The following is a 15,796-nucleotide window of genomic DNA, read 5'->3' as shown; positions in this document are numbered from 1 at the left end:
AATACATACATTTTACATTAAAAACAACAAAAAACACAACATTCTTAAAATTACCTAATGACAGTGGTTTAACTTTGTCATGGTAACACACAGATAGTAAAGTTGCCTAATCACAAGGCCAGGGCTGGGTTTCCCAATAACGATTGAACTTAGCACTTAAAAGCGCTTTCTACAAGCTACTTAACTTTGCAATCCTGCTATATTTTGCAAAAACGCCTAAAAAAAACATACCCAAAGTAAATTGCATACTGTTCTTGAAGTATTTGGAGTATATGCATGGTTTTGATGTCTTTTGAAAGGTGAGACTCTGAGGTTTGTTTCTATACAGTCAGAATCACTGCAGGTCTTACTGTTATAAAGTAATAGAATTTTAAACACACTGAAAGAGAGGAAAAAAATATTCCGCCTACTTTTTTTTTGTAAACAGTTGCCTGCAGAGGACTAATAATGGGGAGCTATTAGCTGGAAAACACATTGGGATCATAGCATGAAGCCTTACAAAGCTTTACCAAGCAAATTTGATTACAATATCTTAGAAAATGTGTCTTTTTCACATGTTTATCCAAGTTTATGTCTAGGCGGCCTTCTATAAAGGGCACTTGGAGACACCAAATGGCCCTTTGTAACCATTGACATAAAATGCTGTTTTTCTTGAATGCTTCAATGTACAATCATATGTTTGGGCTCTAATGAAAGTTTACACTTAGAGCTACTCTATTTCATGTCCAAATTCACTGTCAATAATTGCTGACACATAGTAAATGAAGCATAAACACTTTATAGTGTTGAAAAAAACTATATTCTTGAAACTATACTTGTAAAAATAAAGATACAAAACAAGTTCTATAGTAATAAAATACTTTTAATATTAGAAAAACCACAATCTAAATATATAAATGTATATAAAAAACTATTTAGAAATTTTACAATATTACAGGTTATTGGCAACATGCCACTCGTTATTACAATCACGGCTTGGCAAAAAGCACAAAGGCTCATCACATGAAGAACATTTTACAGTAGTCTTTGCATGGCAGTGCCTGCACCTTAGACGAACTGTGGTGCCGTCTCCACTAATATGCAAAGGCTTGTGATGTGCTCTGTGTGAAGTGGGCGATGGAGCGGGTATGTCAGCAACCGCTGCCAGCTACTCACTAGTGTCTCCCTAAATGCCTTCTGGTGCATTGGCACCTCCCCTTTACCTTTTGTGATATGCTTGTAAATCAGTAAGGCATTCACAGTGGCAATGTCTTAGAAATGATAAAAAAGGTCTTATACCAATTCTGGGTTTTGTGGATCAGTTTATAATAGCTGATTAGGGCATTGGAAAGGTCCACTCCAGCATGCACCTGTAAGACAGATACAACAACATTGAGTCACATATTTTTTTCATTTATAATCTATATTCTACTATTTTACTTGCATAAAGTAACGTAGAAGCACAGGAACACACACACACGCGCAAATACGGGCACAAATACCTGTGCATGAGCGCATACAAACACACTCTTGCAAGAGCCCACCTAACAAAACACGCATCCACACTCAAACCTCAGTACCAACAGTAAAATGTTTCATAATACAATAAAGCACTTACTTATAATCTATATTCTACTATTTTACTTGCATAAAGTAACGCAGCAGCACACAAAGACACACACGCAAATACGGGCACTAATACCTGTGCATGAGCGCATACACACTCGTGCAGGGGCTCACCAAACAAAACACGCATCCAAACTCAAACCTCAGTACCAACAGTAAAATATGTTTTATAATAGAGCACTTACTTATAATCTATATGTAACGGCATGAATGAGGTAAGTGGTGGTGAGTGACACCCGTGATGACCAATCAGCAATGAGTATCGGCTATATTAGAGCTGGTTGGCTTTAGCTTGGTATGCGTCACGTCCGGACCCTCCCCTTGTCGCTGTGTTGATGGTGGCTTACGGTATGTGTTGTTGTTGTTACGTAGCATGCTGCTAACTCTTCACTGTACATATAACACTAACGATTTGCGCGCTATATTGCAGCTTGGCTTTCCATCCGTGCAGTGGTTTTGTTGCTACAATCTAGCCCTCCTGTTCTTCTTGATGTAGTTTTACGGTTGCTTTAGCGAGGAGCTGTTGACTGCCCTTTCCGGTAAGTGAGCGCTGTTTTTGTATCACAAGGTCAGGTTTATTTAAAAAGGGCTGGATGATTAAAGGGTGGGTTTTTGGTAATGTGTAGTCCCTGTATTCCAGCGTAACCGTGGGTGATCTGAATGCTGTGCATGCTTGGCCGTGGCTTGATACTGAAGCCTACCTAAAACTTTTTATCTATCTGCTTGTGGTAAGTCGAGGTAAGGGTATTAGTGGGGAATTTTAATTGAAATCTGGGATCTGCAATGATACAGGCTATGTTTGTTTATATTTTGTAGGATTCTCCCTTTCACTTTGGCTGATTATACATTTCAGCTTTAGTTTCATTTTCTACCGCCGCTGTGTGCTGCATAAACTTTGCTAAGTTGCACAGTATTATGCTGGGAACTGTTGCTGCTGTCTGGTTTCTGTAAAGTGTTCAGTTATATGAAAACGTCCTGCTGAGCGGAGAATCGCGTAGCATACTCGAGCTAAGCGTCTGTGTTGTCGGTCTCAATTGTAGCCTTACTGCTGCTGCTTAACTTTTGTTTTCTTTTCTTTTTTTCTGAATAATTGTATGTGGATTTTTGCATTCGTTATTAGTTAGTTTAAATTGTATTTCTTTATTTTGTTCTTGTTTAAATATTTGTGTAATGGAGTGTGTTGTGACTTTTGTGATTTATTTTGTGTATGTCTGACCAATATTATTTTTGATATTTATTTTGTGTTTAATTTTCTTTCAGGAGCTGAGGTCCCCACGGGTGAAGGATCTGGTGGTGGTGGTTGTACTATCCCAACATTTGCTGTGTTACACCTTTTTGGAGTGTATGATTTGTAATCTAAGTTCACGGTGTGGTGTGTATATGAAGTGTGCTCTTTGACAACGTGCGCCGGTGATCACTCCTGTGGGTAACCTCAGCCCTGTTTTGTTATATTTGTTTTGATTTATTCTGTATCCAGCTGCCACTTACCGCATCATTTGCAGTAAGAATATTGTTGAGATCTGAAGTGATGCGATCCATCTTGTCTCGACATTGAACTGATTGGAGGTGTAACATACTCCTTTTAAAGAAAAATTAACTGTTCTATTTTTTATTACTGATTAATACATTTTGTATTTTTGATACTCATGTTCTCTGCCTGCCTTTAATTATATATGAGAAGTGAACCTGTGTGACCTAGGGGTCATTTTTGTTTCCTGGGTAGTTCCCAGGTGGCGTAGTCAAATTCCCCTGCAAGTAGGTGAACTTGCATTGATAGCAGTAGAGCGACCTCGCCACATTTGGCGTAGTCTCGGCAGGGTCTCTATTGTGTAGTGCAGAGACGTGAGTATCATTTTGTGGTTAGTATTGGTATTTTGTGTGTCTGTCTTTTTTTTCTCTTTCTTTTACAGAAACCAGGCAGCAGTATTCTATTTTGTGAGTTAATGTGAGGAGCATCCCCACTGGGTCTTGTCTTTTCATCGTTAGTGGTGAGTGCTTGTGCGTTTTACCAATATGGATGATGAATTGCGTGAGTTGAGAGAATTAGTAGCCCAGTTAAGGGCAGATAATGAAAGATTGCGACAGGAACCAGTGGCGAGTGCTCTGCCTGGCCCCTCTAATGTACCAATTCCAGCCACCGGAGATCCCCCACTCACTGGTGCGGGTGCATCAGCGACGGATCGATTTGTCTTTGTCCCTCGGGATCGTAAGTGCCCAAAATTTAATGGTAGGTCAGGCATTACGATCGATGAATGGGTAGAAGAGGCTGAGGCCTGTATGCGACTTCGCCATCTCTCTACAACTGATCAGGCATTTTTTCTGGCTGATCATTTGGAGGGTGAGGCGAGAGAGGAGATTCGTTATCGGCCTAGGGATGAGAGGGAGGATCCAAACAAAATTATTCAAGCGTTGCGTGAGTTGTATGGTTGCACGAGTTCTTATGTGGCTCTTCAGGAGTCCTTTTTTTCCAGGAAACAACAGGATGGGGAGACCTTGTTAGAGTTCTCCCTGGCCCTGTTGAATCTCCTGGAAAAGGTGAAAACTCAATCACCCCATGGTATGCCAAATGCAGACATTTTATTGCGGGATCAATTTGTGGAACATGTGAGTGATGGTGCTTTACGACGTGAGCTGAAACAATTAGTCTGTCGCCAACCCACTATTAAATTACTGGATGTTCGCAGTGAAGCTATGCGTTGGGAACGTGAGGGAATGCCTGGGGGGTCACGCGGTCGAAGTCAATCGGTTCCATCTGCGTATGGCATTCAGTATGGGGTACAGGGACATCAGCATACCCATAGTAATATCTCGTCGACTTCTGAATTGAGTGAATTGCGTGAAATGCTAAAAAAGCAGCAGCAACAATTAAATCAATTAACTCAAAGTGTGGCTCAGATTCAAAATCCCCCTGCACGGTCGCAAGCATCTAGGCTGAGTCAGATTATTTGTAGAAGGTGTCAGCAGCCTGGTCATTTTGCCAGAGATTGCGATCGGGAACGGAGGCCTTCCCATTTTCCCGCCTCACGTGTAGATACAGCATCAACTAGGGGTGGGCAGTCACAGTCCAGGCAACCGTCGGAAAACTAGTTCCCGCTGAGCTGCAGAGCCACAGCTCGGTCGGGGAAAGGACAGGCTCGGGTGCTTTTGGTAATTTAGATTTTATGTCTCGTCTCATGTCAAAGTGTCCGCAACTCGACGTGCGTATGGGTGGGGTGAGTGTACCTTGCCTGGTGGACACTGGCTCTATGGTGTCCACCATTACGGAGAGTTGTTTCGTGACAAATTTTGGGTCGAGGGGTCAAGAACAACTTAGGTCGTGCCATTGGTTACAGCTTCGGGCCGCCAACGGTCTCTCAATTCCTTACATTGGTTATTTGGAACTTGACGTACAGCTTTGTGGGCGGGTAATTTTGGGTTGTGGAGTGCTGGTTGTCAAAGATCCTCCAGGTAGTTTGTGTGCTCGGGTTCCTGGGGTTCTTGGAATGAATGTCCTGAGCCGCTGCTACCGGGAGCTCTTTGGCCAACATGGCCCAAGTCTTTTTGATTTACCCGGTGTGTCACAGGCCCCCACTTCGGTTTTTCAGGCACTACAGTATTGCCATCGCGTTGAAATTCAATCAAGTCCAAATCAGGGGGGTCGAGTTAAGGTGCGGGGACATCGGACGTGTCGCATCCCAGGGGGCACCATGAAATTGGTTGCCGTAACATGCTCTGCGCAATACTCAAGTGCTACGGTACTTTTTGAGCCACCAGATACTGGTCTTCCAGCCGGTTTGTTGGCATCTCCTGCTTTGGTACAAGTGGACCGGGGTACAGCCTATGTGCCTGTGGTTAATGTAGGCACAATGGATGTAATGATGTATGCTAGTACAGTTATAGGCACTATTAATCACGTTTACGTGGTTAGTTTACCCCCAGGGGTCACTGAGGTTCAGGAAGTCTCGGCTAGGGTGAGTTCTCAATTAGTGGAGGCGTCCCCTTCGGTGCAGGAGCAGATTAATGAAATCGATTTATCTGTGCTGTCAGTGGAGGAGCAATCCAAGGTAAAGACCCTATTGCATAAGTACTCATCTGTGTTTTCCTTGCATGATGGGGATTTAGGATGTACCAATCTTATTTCACACGAGATCCCTTTGTTTGATGAAGTCCCTGTGCGGCAGCGATACAGGCGTATTCCCCCCTCTGAGTACGAGGTAGTGAAGGCACACATTAACCAGTTGTTGGAAGCTCGCATAATTCGCGAAAGCTGTAGTCCTTACGCTTCACCTATCGTTTTGGTTAAGAAAAAAGACGGTAGTCTACGCATGTGCGTGGACTACCGTCATTTAAATTCAAAGACACGGAAGGATGCCTTCCCCCTGCCCCGTATTGAGGAGACGTTGGACTCGCTGGCAGGGGCCTGTTGGTTCTCCACCATGGACCTTGCCAGCGGGTACAATCAGGTCCCGGTAAGTGAGGTAGACCGCCCAAAGACAGCTTTCTGCACTCCGTTCGGGCTTTTTGAATGGAATCGGATGCCATTCGGGCTGTGCAACGCCCCCAGCACCTTCCAGAGATTGATGGAACGGTTGTTTGGGGACCAACAGTGCCAGTCCCTCCTTTTGTACCTTGATGATATTGTTGTGTTTTCCTCCTCAGTTGACCAACATTTAGCTCGAATGGAGGTAGTTTTACATCGGTTGTGCAGGGAAGGGTTGAAGGCCAAATTGTCAAAGTGTGCCTTTTTCAGACGAGAGGTGCAGTACTTGGGTCATGTGATCTCGTCAGAAGGGGTCTCCACAGACCCAGGTAAGATTGAGGCAGTTTCTCAGTGGCCGCTGCCGACTAGTGTGTCAGGGTTGCGGTCATTTTTGGGGTTTGCTAGCTATTACCGCCGATTTGTGGAGGGGTTTGCGAAGTTGGCCGCCCCCCTCCACAGATTGGTGGCTGAGCTGGCAACTCCAAGGCGGACAAAGCGTGAGTCTCAGGAGTTTTCGGAGGCGTGGTCTACTGAGTGCCAGAGTAGCTTTGAGGAGTTAAAGTGTAGACTGACAACAGCCCCTGTACTTGCCTATGCTGACTTTACACTCCCTTTTATTTTGGAGGTAGATGCCAGCCATGGAGGGTTGGGGGCAGTTCTTTCACAAGAACAACAAGGTAAGGTGCGTCCCATCGCTTATGGTAGTCGAGGTTTGAGGCCCACTGAGCGCAATACTTCTAATTACAGTTCTATGAAACTGGAATTTCTTGCGCTCAAGTGGGCCATGACCGAAAAATTTCGTGAATATCTATTAGGACAGAAGTGTATAGTCTACACTGACAATAACCCCCTTAGCTACCTGACCTCAGCCAAGTTGGGTGCCATGGAACAGCGTTGGGCTGCCCAGTTGGCTGCTTTTGACTTCGAGCTGAAATATAGTTCAGGCAAGAGCAATCGCAATGCTGATGCTCTGTCCCGTCAAAACCCCCCTGGGGTAGCAGAAATGCAGGATTGGTACCTGGGTGCTGCTGTTCCAGCTGCCTTGCCTCAAGCTGGCCAAGAGGGATTGGTGACTCAGGTAAATCAAATTGTATCATTTCCCGGTAATTCCACTAGTGATATGTCCATTAAGCAGCAGGCCGATTTGGTTATTGGAGAGATTCTGGTGTTCTGGAGGCGTAAATTGCCACCTAGTTCTGAAGAACGTAGGAAACTGTCTAGGGCTACGGTGATCTTGTTGCGGCAGTGGAGCCGCCTGGTGGAGATTGAGGGTGTGCTTTATCGTCGGGTGTATCGCCCAGATGGTGGGGAAGAGGTCCTGCAGGTGCTATTACCGGCGGCCATGAAGCCTGAGGTGTTGACGCAGCTGCACCAGCTGCATGGGCACCAGGGGGTGGAGCGCACCACGCAGTTGGTGTGGCAACGGTGCTACTGGCCCGGGATGTCGGTGGATATTGCTCAGTGGTGTCAGGAGTGCGAGCGGTGCCAGTGTGCCAAAGGGGTTCAGCATGCCCCCGCTGCCTTCATGGGGCATCTGTTGGCCGCACGGCCAAATGAGATCCTAGCATTGGATTTCACAGTGTTAGAGCCCTCGAGCTCTGGTCTGGAGAATGTGTTGGTCATGACCGACATTTTCACTAAATATACCTTGGCTGTACCCACCAGGGACCAACGAGCGGAGACGGTGGCGCAGGTTTTGGTAAATGAATGGTTTTGCAGGTTAGGTGTACCGAGTCGCATCCATTCAGACCAGGGCCGTAACTTCGAGTCGGCTCTCATTCAGCAGCTTTGTGGTTTATACGGAGTGGAAAAATCGCGCACTACACCATACCACCCGGCTGGTAACGGCCAGTGTGAACGTTTTAATAGGACGTTGCACGATTTGTTGCGCACTTTACCAGTGGCGAAAAAAAGGGATTGGCCATCTTGTCTCCCTCAGGTTTTGTTTGCGTATAATACTACCCCTCACCAAACCACAGGAGAATGCCCTTACTACTTGATGTTCGGGCAGGAGCCTAGACTTCCGGTTGACTTCCTGCTTGGTAGGGTTGAGGAACCGCTGGCTGGTAGTGTCCATCGGTGGGTCCTGGAGCACCAGGATCGGTTGCAGGTGGCTTTTGAGGGTGCTCGTGAGCGGTTGGGGGTTGCAGCCAATCGCCGAAAAGCACGGCATGATCTACAGGTACGAGAATCTTTACTGAAGGAGGGTCAGTTGGTATATCTCCGCGATTACAGCGTGAGAGGTCGAAACAAAATCCATGACCAGTGGAGCTCTGTGTTGCATCAGGTCATCAAGGCACCCACAGAGGGAGGTGTGGTGTACACCATTGCCCCTACTACAGATTTAGATAAATTGAAGCATGTGCACCGATCTTTATTAAAGCCACAGATTGGTAGGAGCCATTTCCCTGTCCCGCAGGATGTGCCATTAGTGGAACCTGTGCGGCTACGGGAGGACGACTTGGATGAGGGTGATTTATTTGTTTTGGTGTCTGAAACTGCTCTGGGTACTAGTGGTTCAGCACCGCCGGGTACGGTCCAGCCTGCCCCTCAAGAGTCTGTGGTAGCTCCGGAAGTAGAAGGAATTTCTGGGACAGGGGTAACCATGCAGCCAGTACTGAATCCCCTGTTAAGTTCTGGGGATCCTCCTGTAAGTTCTGTGGTAGCAGGGGAAAGTGTGGTGAGGAGGACTGGAAGGCGTACTGCCGGGCAGCACTCTAATGTACAACATCTCCCACGGTCAGTGGGGTAAGATACTGTGTCTAGTATCGTGAGTAGTGCAGTTGTTGCTCTGTTTCGTCCATGGGATTGAAGTGTTAGAGAGCAGGTTTTTGCGTAACTCATCGTCGGGGCAACGATGCAGAAGCTGGGGGTGGATTATAACACTATGAATGAGGTAAGTGGTGGTGAGTGACACCCGTGATGACCAATCAGCAGTGAGTATCGGCTATATTAGAGCTGGTTGGCTTTAGCTTGGTATGCGTCACGTCCGGACCCTCCCCTTGTCGCTGTGTTGATGGTGGCTTACGGTATGTGTTGTTGTTGTTACGTAGCATGCTGCTAACTCTTCACTGTACATATAACACTAACGATTTGCGCGCTATATTGCAGCTTGGCTTTCCATCCGTGCAGTGGTTTTGTTGCTACAATCTAGCCCTCCTGTTCTTCTTGATGTAGTTTTACGGTTGCTTTAGCGAGGAGCTGTTGACTGCCCTTTCCGGTAAGTGAGCGCTGTTTTTGTATCACAAGGTCAGGTTTATTTAAAAAGGGCTGGATGATTAAAGGGTGGGTTTTTGGTAATGTGTAGTCCCTGTATTCCAGCGTAACCGTGGGTGATCTGAATGCTGTGCATGCTTGGCCGTGGCTTGATACTGAAGCCTACCTAAAACTTTTTATCTATCCGCTTGTGGTAAGTCGAGGTAAGGGTATTAGTGGGGAATTTTAATTGTAATCTGGGATCTGCAATGATACAGGCTATGTTTGTTTATATTTTGTAGGATTCTCCCTTTCACTTTGGCTGATTATACATTTCAGCTTTAGTTTCATTTTCTACCGCCGCTGTGTGCTGCATAAACTTTGCTAAGTTGCACAGTATTATGCTGGGAACTGTTGCTGCTGTCTGGTTTCTGTAAAGTGTTCAGTTATATGAAAACGTCCTGCTGAGCGGAGAATCGCGTAGCATACTCGAGCTAAGCGTCTGTGTTTGTCGGTCTCAATTGTAGCCTTACTGCTGCTGCTTAACTTTTGTTTTCTTTTCTTTTTTTCTGAATAATTGTATGTGGATTTTTGCATTCGTTATTAGTTAGTTTAAATTGTATTTCTTTATTTTGTTCTTGTTTAAATATTTGTGTAATGGAGTGTGTTGTGACTTTTGTGATTTATTTTGTGTATGTCTGACCAATATTATTTTTGATATTTATTTTGTGTTTAATTTTCTTTCAGGAGCTGAGGTCCCCACGGGTGAAGGATCTGGTGGTGGTGGTTGTACTATCCCAACATTTGCTGTGTTACACCTTTTTGGAGTGTATGATTTGTAATCTAAGTTCACGGTGTGGTGTGTATATGAAGTGTGCTCTTTGACAACGTGCGCCGGTGATCACTCCTGTGGGTAACCTCAGCCCTGTTTTGTTATATTTGTTTTGATTTATTCTGTATCCAGCTGCCACTTACCGCATCATTTGCAGTAAGAATATTGTTGAGATCTGAAGTGATGCGATCCATCTTGTCTCGACATTGAACTGATTGGAGGTGTAACATACTCCTTTTAAAGAAAAATTAACTGTTCTATTTTTTATTACTGATTAATAAATTTTGTATTTTTGATACTCATGTTCTCTGCCTGCCTTTAATTATATATGAGAAGTGAACCTGTGTGACCTAGGGGTCATTTTTGTTTCCTGGGTAGTTCCCAGGTGGCGTAGTCAAATTCCCCTGCAAGTAGGTGAACTTGCATTGATAGCAGTAGAGCGACCTCGCCACATATATACTACTATTTTACTTGCATAAAGTAACGCAGAAGCACACACAGACACACACATGCAAACATGGGCACAGATACCTGTGCATGAGCGCATACAAACACACTCATGCAGGGGCTCACCAAACAAAACACGCATCCAAACTCAAACCTCAGTACCAACAGTAAAATATGTTTTATAATACAATAAAGCACTTACTTGTCGAGAGTGACGTCTCCCCCATCCAAAAAATCTCTTCCGCTACTGAGTCGACGGAGGAAACGCTCTCTTCGTCTGAAACGTCTTCCTCCAACAAATCACTCTCACGCCTGGTACACTGCTCGACAACTTCTTCAAGTGAAAAGTTTATTTTACTTGCTCTTTTCGACATTGTAAAACTTTTTAGACGCTCAATGCTTTCCTAGCACAGCGTTAGCAGCTTTAGCGCACGGCCGCTAGTCACTGTTGGGATTTACGCACACAGAGCGCACCAAACAAGTGTATGTTTGTGCACGACCAATCGGGTTACAGGTTGAATCTTTCTAGGGAAGCTTTGTGTCAATCTTTTCAGAATCTTATTGGCTATCAGATACGCCCGTCATTTGCAAACTTTGACGCGACAGGATCAATCTATTGTCAATCAAATAGGGGAAGGTCCCATCCTCGCGCAAGGGCGTTCCTTGCGTATTCTTGCCTGTTGTCACCTCTGAGAAGCACCTATTCGCTCAAATGAGGTGTCAATCAAAAGGGCAGAGTTCAGCGGCCATTTTGACATCAACACATCTGCAATGTTTACAAGTGAAGAGACGCTACACGACCGAATGCGTCGAAAACTTGGTGGCTTTGTCGGCTATTTATAAATGATACTACTATGTTCCTTGGATGTTTATTGACATATACATGTGCTGTGGACTAAATATTTCACTGAATTGGATTAACTGGACCCTTCAGAGTGTAACTACACCGTTTTTGTTGGAATTTTATGGATCTTTGGACTACAAGAAGGCGTTATAGTCAGTTTACTCATTTTCATACCCTGTTTGTAAGCTGGTTTTTTGGTTGTTGGTTGTTTGACAAACACTCTGATTGCACTGACTGTGTTGACTGTATCTTAAAATGGTTTACATCGTTCGAATCACAAGAATCTCAGCTTTTTAATGATATATGATGTGTTTAGGTTTGTCTTTTTTAAGTTGTTGTATTTCCCAATGTTATCAACCAAAACACACGCAGTGTGCCGCAGACGGTACACCGGATTCGGATCAGGTTAACGAACATACATTGTTCATTTAGGTGCGTTTCCCAAAGATGCACATATAATGATCGCTTGCACCTGGGTTTTAAGTGCTACTTAAGAGTCGCTATCCGTTTGTCAAGTGCTGAAATGTCACCAATAGAATGACTCGAAATCGTAGCAGACGCTTGTTTAGGCTAATGATCTGTAGCCGATGTGCACTAATATTTTTAATAATATTTTTTTTATTATTGTTCAATGACTTTTCAAATGTTTTAAAATTGTTCATAATGAAATATTATTTTCCGTATTTAGTTAGGACTCGTCCCACTGCAAAATGCCTTTTGCATTTTATATTATAGTTTAGATTATTATTATTTGTTGACGTTTATTATCTATGTTTATGTATTATTATGGATTATTACATTGTACCGTAAAAATTTTTTTGGTTTCTTTAATCAAATGCCATACCCTTCAAAATATTTTTTTTTACTGTAGCCTAGATGAATTATAGCAGCAATTAGTAGGAACCATTTATCAATTTGCTATACCAACTTTTACCAAAATTGTACCAAATACGTTTCCCTCCTTTATTAAAGTATGTTTAGTCACTTAAATTTGATTTCTCATTTGAATTTTAAATATATTAAAGTAATTTAAACAAAGAAAACCCCAATAAATAAATATACATTTAAAACATTACATTATCGTTATTGCAGGAGTGCAATTTGCTGGTTGTCCTGCAGGTGACCTTGTAACACTGTTGTCTTACGATGCACTTATGAATGAACGATTACTCCAGAGCACTCGTACATATACGATGATTTTCAAGTGCTACTTAAGCTACAAAGCTTTTGGGAAACGGCCCGTAATTCTAAGATGATTTGTACGATCGTTTTAACGATCTACTTAGCCTTACAGTGCTTTTGGGAAACGCGGCCCTGTATGTTTAATTTTGCTTTAATTGCACAGCATAAGCAGTTTCCTCACAACAGACAACTAGGGCCACATTAATGCACATGCTTACCTGGGCAGGGCTGGGGGGCCCAGTGATGCTTGAAAAAATAACAATTTAATAATTACTGAACTTACTGAACCCTGCAATCATTAGGAGCTTTATTTAAATTTCTGCCTGAAATCCAATAAAAATATATTTTGGAAACAACTTTCTGATAAAGTTGAACACAAGTGCCTTTCAGGTGATGAACGGAGACAAAACTGACGATACATTTTTTTCTCTTTTTTTTGTCATTGAAAGGCAATGTGTATAAACATTTGTTAAATGATTCCTCGTAACATTTTATAGCCATGATGTACAGAACGTCACCCAAAGATATAACAAAAACATTTTTGATAACTAAACCTAATAAATAACAAATGCGATGCTGCCACGGCTCAGCTCAGCGATCTTATTTAATTTTGAGATTTAGCACTTTTTCACATTTTATTTGCAAATCATTATTATTATAGGCTGTATTTATATATTGAGAGAAAGCTGTTGTGAAATAGGATAATGTACAGTGCACCCTTATACAATATTTGAATCAGATTTGAAATCTGATTAGTTAATGCAATTCATTAATTGCCAATTATCTTAAGGTGAAGACCCCAGTACTGAAAATCCTAAAGGCCTATGAAGATTTCTTTGACCATGACATCACATGATCTCAGCCGCTGGCTGAAATATGATTGGATAAATGCTCTATCATAAATGTAAACTAAGAGGCAGTGCAGCCGAGAGAGAAGCTATGAGATGAAGATAATAGACTATTATTGGATTCATTTAATACACATTCACGGAAAAATATAATTAATTATAATAGCAGAGAAGGCTTTGCAGGCCCTCACGGCCCACCACTGTTGCAGGTCTACTTGAATTTTGATCCCTTATGGTTTCAGTATTTTGTAATTCCATTTATTCCAGCAAAATTAAAGCCTGACAACTTGCACTTTGTGATTATTAAGATTGTGTGAATGTTTCAACCGCTGCATGGGTAAAAATCTACCCATTGCTGGATTGTTTTAACACAAATGTTGGATTATTATAATCCATGGTTGCATAACAACAACAACCCAACATTGGGTTATTTTTAACCCAGCGTGTGTTCTGTCCAATATTTACCCATTAGGGGTCAAAAATAACCATTTTTACAGTGACAGAACTTGTGTTATTTATTTTATAACAAAATCAACACAAAATGACACATAATGTGTGAAAATGACCTCTTCCCAGGCTAAGTCATAGAATAATATTATAATGTTGAGTGCTAACAAATATTGCTAACTTTCCACAGTGTAGGCCTATTACAGTTTTTCTCGATTGCTAAAACACTATAACCAGGCTTTTGAACTAAAATTTCAAAACCATAATGCAATTTTTCCAAGAAGCACAACCATTTTGCGGAACTATAAACACTACTCCCCTGCTTTAACACATGAGTCAGATTTGGTGAACTGTTACTTCAAAACTCTAACACAAATCCCTACATTTCTCAGTGCTTACACCATCTGGTCATATGAAAAGCACTAGCATTCAATACTGTTAACTTAAGTCAGCACAGCTTAGGCTCAATTACCAAACAATTAGCAAGGTGGAAACATTAAGAGTTAAAATGAAACACACATCAATCAGATCCTTCAATAGATAGATAAAAAGGCCTGAATCAGTTCACTGAGCTTTGGAACATTGGATCCACAGAGAAATGAAGTAAAAGGTCGAGGAGGAGGACGGGGGAGAGGAGGCAGAGAAGAAGGGAAAGAAAGAGGACATGGTAAAGGAGGAGGGAGAGGAGGAGGATGTGGTGAAGGATGAGGAAGAGGACATGGTGAAGGAGGAGGGAGAGGACATGGTGAGGGAGGAGGAAGCAGACATGGGGACTTGTGACTTGGACTCAATCAACTCGAGTCGCTATTTTTGTGACTTGTGACTTGACAAAAAATAAAATACTTGAGACTCGACTCGGACTTGGAAGTCTAAGGCTCGGGATTTGACTTGAGACACAATGGGCCCTATTTTAACGATCTAAGCGCATTGTCTAAAGCGCACAGCTCAACGTCTAAATGGGCGTGTCCGAATCCACTTTTGCTAATTTAACGACGGGAAAAATGGTTTGTGCGCCGAGCGCATGGTCGAAAAGGGTTGGTCCTATTGTAATGAGAGTATTTTGGGCATAAAGTGCAATAAACCAATGAGAGTCTCAGCTCTCATCCCCTTTAAAAGCCACTTGCGCTGGCGCTACGTCTAATCCCTATTTAGATGACAGACTTTGTAAACTGAAAAACTAAGCGGAGGAAGAAGATCCCCAGTTTAAGATTAATGTTAAATAATTGTGGTTTTTTTTCACTTGTATTGAAATTGTTATTTTTTATTAAAACCTTTAAAAATCGTTTTCTTTTAGTCATGGAAGTAAAAAGTAGGCTTGTAATTGCCTTAAATGTATGGCTATCCAATATCATCAAAAAAATAATTTATATATTTATATTTATATATTTATAATAAAATATATAAATTATTTTAAAAAATAAAGTTGACCCAGCTGGAGCGCAGGATGAGAATGGCGTTGTCATGACTGAATCACGACACTATCATCAGTCATGCCCTCTCGTATACGCACACCACGGCTGGTGGGGTACCGATCGTCATCGCTTTCGGCTTCAACAAGATGGCAAAAGACGAACAGTACGTTGCAAGACATACAACATTAAAATCACGGGCAGCCATATGACAGAGAGAGAGAGAGAGAGAGTGTGTGTGTGTGTGTGTGTGTGTGTGTGTGTAAGAGAGAGAGAGAGAGAGAGAGAGAGAGAGAGAGAGAGAGAGAGAGTACCGGGTAATTATCAAGTTGAGGGGACCAATTGTCCCCATGACCCATGAGGTCTTTATATGAGGTCTAAAAATGGCATTTATTTTTAGTCATATTGTAGTCATCTGGGTTGTTTTTGTTTTAATCGACTAAATATCTACAAAAGATTGTGTGCATCTCACCTCAATATCACACAAAACGTCTCGGTTACATATGTAACCCTCGTTCCCTGAATTGG

General features: G+C 42.6%; 1 protein-coding gene and 1 long non-coding RNA gene across 2 annotated transcripts in view; one reads left to right on the top strand and one right to left on the bottom strand.

Annotated features, from left to right (window-relative positions):
* LOC129447319 (interferon-induced very large GTPase 1-like) overlaps positions 1-15,796 on the top strand; it is a 30,335-nt gene that overhangs the window by 1,171 nt on the left and 13,368 nt on the right. The gene's annotated exons all lie outside the window — the stretch shown is intronic.
* Positions 842-11,393, bottom strand: LOC129449254 (uncharacterized). The gene is made up of 2 exons (XR_012372528.1): positions 10,544-11,393; positions 842-1,604 (listed from the first exon to the last, which is right to left on the bottom strand). It is a non-coding gene; the product is annotated as an uncharacterized lncRNA (long non-coding RNA).

The sequence above is a fragment of the Misgurnus anguillicaudatus genome, chromosome 12 (genome assembly GCF_027580225.2).
Source record: "Misgurnus anguillicaudatus chromosome 12, ASM2758022v2, whole genome shotgun sequence".
Taxonomy (NCBI): Eukaryota; Metazoa; Chordata; class Actinopteri; order Cypriniformes; family Cobitidae; genus Misgurnus; species Misgurnus anguillicaudatus.
Note: the sequence above shows the minus strand (reverse complement) of the source record. Positions and strands in the feature narration are given on the sequence as shown.